Here is a 10,016-nt window from a genome sequence, read left to right as displayed (position 1 = left end):
CGAGCTCTCACAGCCTGCAAAGCCGGAGGGAACTTCTTTGAAGGGTGCAATCTCTTGTTGCAAATGTGGATGATTGAACACCTGTGCCATCGTCCTCAATTCCTGAGTTATGGTTCATCTGAGTAAACCTGCATAGGGGAGTTCTACACAAGAATTGACGAGGTCAGTTTACCTGAAAGAGTAACCGCCTGGACATCATACTTTCGGACTCTCACTGCCAGTAAGATACAAAGGACGCTTGGATGGTTACCCGTCGATAAAATCATGTACATGTCAGCGGCTAGGTTGCATTTTCTCTTGATGGGACTTAAGAGCATCCAGCCTTACGCTCCATATCGGGTTTTGAGACAACTTGGGAGATGCCAAATAGTGCCACAGGATGAGGATCTTAGTGCTCAGGTAATTGAGATTAGCCCTGACGGACAGTTTCCTGAAGCAAGAGTCCGCCAGATTTGGAACGAATGTCAATACTTAAAAGCAAATACTTGCATACAGGATCGGGCCAAAGGCGAAGTGTCACTAGGATATCTTGCTTGGTATAGGAGAGAACATGAGTACAAGAGGCCAGCTAAAAGACCACACCTCCAGGACTTTGTCGAATCATCACAGGATCAGTGGGGTTGGTTAGAAAAAGAAAGGGAATACATGGCCCGCATAGGAGCATTGGAAAAACAGGTCCAAGACCTCCAGTTTGAAAACAGCGTGCAAGCCGCGGCTGATGAGGGTGAGAGAAAGAAATTGGCCAAAGAGAATGAAGCCTTACGAGCCCAAATCCAAAAGATGAAGCTAGCGGCCGAAAATCCCGTCAGGAGTGCCAAAGATGCAAAGCTTATAGAAAATCTAAGGCAAAAAGTGAATGACTACAGTTTTGACCTCAACAAAGCAGAAAGGGAATTAACCGGGGTTTGGAAACAATTGGCTAAAAACGCAGAAGAACGGGCCCGCATGGTTAAGCAGTTAAAAGTAGAATACGATAATGAGGTCACGGGGTTAAAGAAAAAGGTCATTGCCACAGAGAACAAAATGATCAAACAGGCAAAAGAATTCAAAGTTGAAAGAGAGCACTGCTACACGGCATTGGCACAATTAGAAATGGACGTGCAACAACTCCAGGAACAAAACTAGGTAGCCGAGCAAACTTTGGAGGCTAGGGCCCAACAGATAGGGCGGTTGCTTCAAGAAAAAGGCAGAATCAAAGAAAGAATCTTAACCGTTGCTCACTCCATTACTAGGAATGCCAAGTCTATGAGAGCATGACTCGTACCACCTTCTTTGCATCGATGATGATATTTGTGAAGCAGATAATGAGTGACCTGGACAGACTTCAAGGGGAACTTGCGCATAGGCCCGCGGCGAGACCGAACGATGTCCCGCGGGCACCAGGAGCTTTAATGTATTCATGATTGTCCTTTGAGTCTGTATTTCCTTTTCTACTAGGGTTTGTCGTTTGAGTCTGTATTTCCTTTTCTACAAGAGTCTGAGTCTGTATTTCCTTTTCGTTAAAAGTTAGTCAGTTGATTGAGTCTGTATTTTCGTTTAAAATGGAATAGGGATGGTGGAGTTTGTAGTTTCTTTTCTGCATTAGAGACTGTCAGTTGTTTTAATCTGTCAGTTTTAAGTCTTTTCCTATCAATAAAATTGAAAATCCCAAAAACATTCTGCTTCTACTTTACATTTATTCTTCACGAACTACGCTCGGTCTGATTCATACGGGGTCATGATACGTAGGCAATCTACATAGGATTCGACCGTAACCACATAAAAATAGAAAATAAGAGAGAAAATGCAAAAGAAAGAGGGAGCGGCAAGAAACCATGGAAAAACAAAAAGGAAGTGGCACATAGAAATAAGGAAAAGCCGGGATAACGCATGCAACCAAGCAAAGGCATACTAGATATGGTTAACTGCTTAGGTGCATTCATTACCCAAATGTGCGGTCGATTATCTGTCAATCCTCTAACCGCTAACAAAGTTGTTGTTGATGAGTCCAAGCAAGTGGTTAAGTTGACTGGCATTCTGGCAACCCATTCATACAACACCCGCTCCAAAGATAAGTCAAAAATGGTCAACCAGGAAATAGAAGCAAGCATTGTTGACCCGTCTAGGGAGGAGGAAGTAGTGGACGTTAATGCAATGAAGGAGGAGATGTATAAATTGAAGCAACAAATGGCCGAGATGTACCAGGCCTGATCAAAGGGACATCCACCACCAGCCTATCCTGCTGACCCCGCCTACATCCCACCACTAGCTCAGCCTCAAGATCCTCCCACAGTGAACTCATCTCCGGCTTTCCCTACTTACCAGCAGTACTACGGAACCACCTCTCAAAAACCACCACCTCCACCACCCAAACAAATTCCATGCCCTCCACCACCAACTACTCATGTGTTTGTAGCTCCCCCACCTATCGCATTACACAGGTCCTCTAGCGAACCTTTGTTCCAAACCCATGATAACCAGTATTGCCCGCCCGAAGCCACCTTCAAACCACTAGAACCATGCTCTTACACTCCCCGTCTTGATCTCTCAGCTGAAGAGGAGAAACCTCCCAAAAACCCTGAGCAAAAGGAAATGATACGAAAGGTTAAGAGCTTAGAGCAGTCATTCAGAAATATGCAGGGTCTCGGAGGTCAAGTGAGTGTAGCCTACAAGGACTTGTGCTTGTTTCCCGATGTCCAGTTGCCAGCAGGATTCAAGTTACCCAAGTTTGACTTATATGATGGACATGGTGATCCGGTGGCTTCTGCAGCAAAATGAGAGGAGCTGGGGGAAGGGACGAGTTATTGATGGCTTACTTCAGTCAAAGTCTAAGTGGAGCAGCCTGGGAATGGTATACACGACAGGATCATGCTCGATGGTACACTTGGGATGATTTGGCCCAAGCATTTGCATGTCATTTTCAGTATAATCTCGAAATTGTCCCGGACCGTCTGTCACTGACTAAAATTGAGAAGAAGCCCGGAGAAAGCTTAAGAGAGTATGGTTTCCGATGGAGAGAGCAGGCGGCAAGAGTCGATCCTCCAATGAAAGAGAGCGAGATGGTTGATTATTTCCTACAGGCTTTGGAGCCCACCTACTATGGTCACTTGGTGTCAGCAGTGGGAAAAACATTCAACGAGGTAGTGAAAATGGGAAGTATGGTGGAAGAGGGGCTTAAGTCCAACAAGATTATGAGCTATTCGGCAATCAAAGCAACTACCCAGGCTATCCAGAGCGGCACTGGAGGGGTATTGGGAAAGAAAAAGAAAGAAGATGTTGCAGTAGTGGAATCGAGAGCTTGGTCCAGGGGTCCATCACCATATTATCACCAACCTCGACCTCATCCCCAAGCCTACCCACATACCCTATATGGCCTACCGTAACACTACTACCCACCTCCTGTCCCCCATTTCTCTGTCCACCATGCCCAAACATACCCCCAACCTTCTACCCATGCGCAATGGCGCGCACCCACCCCACAAAATACTTACCCAGCTCAAAGCACCTACCCACCCCCGATAGCCAACAGAAACCCCACTGGAACCGGTTTTCGACCTAACCCTGCATCTAAGAATGATAGGCTGCAGAAGAAGAAGAAGACTTTCACTCCGTTGGGTGAATCTTACACTGACTTATACCACAGATTGAGACAGTTGGGCATGTTGAGTCCGATTGAACCCAAATTGCCAAATCCTCCCCTAAGGAATCTGGACCACTCTGTGAGTTGTGAGTATTGCTCAGGTGCTCCGGGACATGACACAGAAAAATGCTGGCATTTGAAAACGGCCATCCAGGAGCTCATTGATACCCGTCGAATTGAAGTGCAAGCCCCAGAGGCACCTAACATCACTCAGAATCCATTGCCAACCCATCACGAGACCCATATGATTGAGTTAGTACAAAAGGGAGAGCATAAGAAGCCTTCACAAAACGTAATGATGATCAGGGCTAGTGAGGACAGATCAAATGAGAAACCAACAAATGAGCCGGTTATCATCAAGCCAGTGACTCAGTTACCAGTAATCAGTGAAAAGGCCGTCCCATGGAATTACGGCCGAGTGACAGTGATGTATAAGGGGAAGGAAGTTAAAGAAGAAGTTTCTGAAACCTATGGGCTGACTCGCTCAGGAAGGTGCTTTGCCCCTGACGAGCTGAGAAAAGCTAAAATTACCAAAGATAATCCAGTACCAGCAAAGAAAGCCGTAACTGAAGAAGAGGCAGAAGAATTCTTGAAGAAGATGAAGNATAAATTGCGGGGCCCTCATTAAATGCTTATATTAAAATACTTAGAATTCGGGGCGTGCCGTTTAGCGAATTTTACGGCCCTCCGCAAAGATAAGAACCCGTTAGCCGTTTTAGGCGCGTACTTTAATAACATTACCTTCCTAAACTCGGGTGCACATTTATGTGACCCAAATCCAAATCTCAACGAAGTCGAAATGTGTCAACAACCACGGGTGCATTTATGTGACGTGGTTCGAGACACATTTTTACGACGTTGCAATTCTCGTTAAAATAATAATAAAAGCGGTTTACAGTTAAAAAGCACATAAGCTAAAACATGTTTTGAAATCAGATAAATCCAAATATAACAGTTGAGCGACCGTGCTAGAACCACGGAACCCGGGAATGCCTAACACCTTCTCTCGGGTTAACAGAATTCTTTACTCGGATTGCTGGTTCGCGGACTATTAACAGAGTCATAATTTCCTCGGTTCGAGATTCAACCGGTGACTTGGGACACCATTAATCTCCCAAGTGGCGACTATGAATTTTAATAATAAATCCCGTTCCGATTGTCCTTTAAGTGGAAAAAATTCCTTTACGCCCTTGCGGGTGTAGTAGAAAAAGGAGGTGTGACAGCTCTGGCGACTCTGCTGGGGATACAAACCCAGAACTTCGGTTCAGGGTTTAAGAATTCGATCTTAGAATAATTGTTATGTTTGGCTTTACCTGATTTTCCTACATGTTTCCTGCTAAATGTGCTAAATGCTTTACCGCTTTGATATTATCTGAACTGTATATAAACTGTGCCGAAACCCTTCTCTTCTCACCTCCGGGGATGTGCTTAGTGGTTGAGACTCCCTATTCTGTTAGTGTCATACCCTGAAATAAGAAAGAGGCTCGGACAAGTTACTAAACCGGACGATCTTGCGGGTCCCCGGTACGTAGCCCCCTTCTCGACTCGAGTTGTCCGCTTGGGTGCACTTTCTAGAACATATACCCAGGTTTTGAACCTAGAATAACTTGACCTCATGCCGGATCCCTAGTAGGAATGCTTATCTACATCACGTGCATTTTGACTTAGGGGACTCAACACAGGGGTTGGGTCCGTCTAGGACAGGTGTACCCGGAATAATGGACCATCCTGATGCATCCTACTTGTGCATTTATCTGTTTTGGACTTGCATGCTGACCGGCTTTGAAAAATTGAAACAAAACACAAAAAAAGGGGAAAAGAGAAAATAGCAGTGTAGAGAGTTAATTACCTATATTAGAAAAACCAATGTCCAAGTAGCGCCAAAATTCTGCTGGATTTTTGAGAAAAATGAAAGAAAAAAGAAAAGTATTTTTTTTAGTTTTTTTTGTTTGCCAATGGAAAAGAAAAAACAAAAAGAGTTTTATTTTCAAATCAGTTTGTTTTATTTGCCACTGAAAAAGAAAATATAAAGAAAAAAAAGTCTTACTTTCAGAAATAGTGTATTTGCCAACAAAAAAAAGAGTCTAGTTTTCAAAGATAGTTAGTTTTATTTGACCGAACTACGCAGGTTTGATTCTCACCGGATGTGAGATACGTAGGCAACCCTCATCGGGTCCAACCTCCCCTTTGCAAAAATAGCCAAAAAATGCCAGAATTTTTAATTTCGTCATGAATAAGTCGGGTGACGCCATTCTTGTCAAAATAAGCCAAACGTCCCTAAAAGGCCGCCGGAAGGCCGTTTTTGCAAGAACAACCACCTTGGGTCATTTTCAACGGTTAGCGGGCACAACCTTAAAATCTTCTTTACGAAGTGCTGAAAGGCCGTATCCGCAAAACTGGCTGCTTGTTTTAAATTGGAAATTTGAACAAAATAGTGTCATTTTGTTTTTTTCTGTTAGGTCAAAATAAGTGATTAAATCACCTTAATAAATGTGCAGGATGAGCACGATTCAAAATGAACCTTTCTCAATTATGACTAAAATCCCTCTGGAGTTGCGTCTATGATGGAACGATCTGGGTAAAGAAGGGCAGGACGAGGTCAAAAAGTATTTGAAAGGGCTTACAGGTTTGTTAGAGATTGTGCCTCGGGGAGACATCATCAAAGCATTGGTCACATGTTGGGACCCGGCACATAACGTCTTCCATTTCTCGGACTTTGAACTAACCCCGACCTTGGAGGAGATAGCCGGGTACATTGGAAATAATGAGGTGCCTTTAAGACAAAAATACTTGGTTGCCCCAAGAACTGTAGCTGTGCACAGGTTCTTAGACTCACTGAAGATAATCAGGACGGTCCACAATCCGGACTTGGCAAAGGGTTTTTGTACTCCACACTTTATATACCACAGATATGGCCACATAGGAGGGTTCAACGACCCGGAAAACAAGATATGTAGTAAAGGAAACCGCCAAAAATGGGAAGAGCATAGGCGTTTTGCTTTTATGGTGGTTTTTCTGGGACTTTTGGTATTTCCGAGGAAAGATGGAAACATTGACATAAAAATAACCGGGGTCGTCAATACTTTAATGACTCAAGCCAAAAGCACTCTTGCACCCATGATAATAGCTGAAATCTTCCGAGCTCTCACAGCCTGCAAAGCCGGAGGAACCTTCTTTGAAGGGTGCAATCTTTTGTTGCCAATTCCTGAGTTATGGTTCATCGTCCATTCCTGAGTTATGGTTCATCGTCCATTCCTGAAAAGATTCCTGAAGGGTGCAATCTTTTGTCTTTGAAGGTGTTCAGTCATCCATTCCTGAGTTATGGAACCTTCCTGAGTTATGGATGACTGAACACCTGTGCCATCGTCCTCAATTCCTGAGTTATGGTTCATCTGAGAAAACCTGCATAGGAGAGTTCTACACAAGAATTGACGGGGTCAGCTTACTTGAAGGAGTAACCGCCTGGACATCATACTTTCGGACTCTCACTGCCAGTCAGATACAGTGGACACTTGGATGGTTACCCGTCGATGAAATCATGTACATGTCAGCGGCTAGGTCGCATTTTCTCTTGATGGGACTTAAGAGCATCCAGCCTTACGCTCTATATCAGGTTTTGAGACAACTTGGGAGATGCCAAATAGTGCCACAGGATGAGGATCTTAGTGCTCAGGTAATTGAGATTAGCCCTGACGGACAGTTTCCTGAAGCAAGAGTCCGCCAGATTTGGAACGGATGTCAATACTTAAAAGCAAATACTTGCATACAGGATCGGGCCAAAGGCGAAGTGTCGCCAGGATATCTTGCTTGGTATAGAAGAGAACATGAGTACGAGAGGCCAGCTAAAAGACCACACCTCCAGGACTTTGTCGAATCATCACAGGATCAGTGGGGTTGGTTAGAAAAAGAAAGGGAATACAGGGCCCGCATAGGAGCATTGGAAAAACAGGTCCAAGACCTCCAGTTTGAAAACAGCGTGCAAGCCGCGGCTGATGAGGGCGAGAGAAAGAAATTGGCCAAAGAGAATGAAGCCTTACGAGCCCAAATCCAAAAGATGAAGCTAGTGGCCGAAAATCCCGTCAGGAGTGCCAAAGATGCAAAGCTTATAGAAAATCTAAGGCAAAAAGTGAATGACTACAGTTTTGACCTCAACAAGGCAAAAAGGGAATTAGCCGGGGTTCGGAAACAATTGGCTAAAAAAGCTGAAGAACGGGCCCGCATGGTTAAGCAGTTGAAAGAAGAATACGATAATGAGGTCACGTGATTAAAGAAAAAGGTCATCGCCACAGAGAACAAAATGATCAAACAGGCAAAAGAATTCAAAGTTGAAAGAGAGCACTGCTACACGGCATTGGCACAATTAGAAATGGACTTGCAACAACTCCAGGAACAAAACCAGGTAGCCGAGCAAACTTTGGAGGCTAGGGCCCAACAGATAGGCCGGTTGCTTCAGGAAAAAGGCAGAATTAGAGAGAGAATCTTAACCGTTGCTCACTCCATTACTAGGAAATGCCAAGTGTGCGAGAACATGACTCGTACCACCTTCTTTGCATCGGTGATGATATTTGTGAAGCAGATAATGAGTGACCTGGACAGACTTCACGGGGAACTTGCATATAGGCCCGTGGCGAGACCGAACGATGTCCCGCGGGCACCAGGAGCTTTAATGTATTCATGATTGCCCTTTGAGTCTGTATTTCCTTTTCTACTAGAGTTTGTCATTTGAGTTTGTATTTCCTTTTCTACTAGAGTTTGTCATTTGAGTTTGTAGCTCCTTTTCTACTAGAGTCAGTCAGTTGTCTGATTCTGTATTTCCTTTTCGTCAGTTGATTGAGTATGTATTTTCGTTAAAAATAGAATAGGGATGGTGGAGTCTGTAGTTTCTTTTCTGCATTAGAGACTGTTAGTTGTTTTAATCTGTCAGTTTTGAGTCTTTGTAATAGACGTATTTGCTATCAATAAAATTGAAAATCCCAAAAACATTTTGCTTCTACTTTACATTTATTCTTCACGAACTACGCTCGGTCTGATTATGCGGGGTCATGATACGTAGGCAATCTACATAGGATTCGACCGTAACCGAATAAAAATAGAAAATAAGAGAGAACATGCAAAAGAAAGAGGGAGCGGCAAGAAACAATGGAAAAACAAAAGGGAAGTGGCACATAGAAATAAGGAAAAGCCGAGATGACACATGCAACCAAGCAAAGGCATAATAGAAATGGTTAACTGCTTAGGTGCATTCATTCCCAAATGTGCGGTTGCTTATCTGTCAATGCTCTAACCGCTGACAATGTTGTTGTTGATGAGTTCAGGCAAGTGGTTAAGTTGACTGGCATTCTGGCAACCCATCCCTACAACACCCGCTCTAAGGATAAGTCAAACATGGTCAACCAGGNGGGGTTGAAATTCGGCCAGGAAGTCGAGGGGGTTCAAGGCAAGTCCAGGGAAGGGGGTCAGAGTAAAGCCCAGCAGCAGGGACGTACCTAGCAAGAATGCCAGCAACTAACCACCATCTTATATTAACAAGGTCTTTCTTTGATTGAAACAGGGGCAAAAGTTTTGTTTGCTTCGGAGAAACCCTCCGTAAGGAAAGGCAGCACCCAAATAGGTATGCCTTGAAACTCTCAGGGCCCTCCTGGAAAATGAGACTTAGTTTAAATGTCAAAACAATCATGAGTAGCATAATTTAGCATAAATGTACCCCAAAAGAGCGTAAGTGGGTTTCAAAATTGGTATGTTTAAGATAGGATTCAATTAGAAGTTTTCAGGACCCTCCTGCATAATGAGGCGTAGTTTTAAGGTCGGTTTAGATAACAAGATGTAGTGGAAGTCGTACCTTTAGTAGATATAACTCATGTCAAAATTGTCTTTAAGCTAGAAGTTGTCAGGACCCTCCTGGATAATGGGGAGTAGTTTAAAGCCTTTTTGATAACAAGTGTGGTGGTTGTACTACCTTTAGAAAATATAACTTAGGTTCTTAACTGCTAGGAGTTGTCAGGACCTCCCTGGATAATAGGACTTAGCTTTCAAATCCTTATAATAGTTGGTAGAATAATTAAATTTAACACTCACATCTGTGCCCAGCCACCAAACTGGGGAAGGAAATGTTCTTTGTTTTCTTTATTTTGTTGAAATCAGGCGCCCGCCTGGAGAACAAGGGAATACATTTCAAATTTTAGCAATCAGGCGCCCACCTGGAGAACAAGGGAATACATTTAAAATTTTAGCAATCAGGTGCCCACCTGGAGAACAAGGGAATACATTTCAAGTTCAGCAATCAGGCGCCCACCTGGAGAACAAGGGAATACATTTCAAGTTTCAGCAATCAGGCGCCCACCTGGAGAACAAGGGAATACATTTCAAGTTTCAGCAATCAGGCGCCCACCTGGAGAAC

This window comes from Nicotiana attenuata, chromosome 10 (genome assembly GCF_001879085.1).
Source record: "Nicotiana attenuata strain UT chromosome 10, NIATTr2, whole genome shotgun sequence".
In the NCBI taxonomy this organism is placed as follows: domain Eukaryota; kingdom Viridiplantae; phylum Streptophyta; class Magnoliopsida; order Solanales; family Solanaceae; genus Nicotiana; species Nicotiana attenuata.
Note: the sequence above shows the minus strand (reverse complement) of the source record.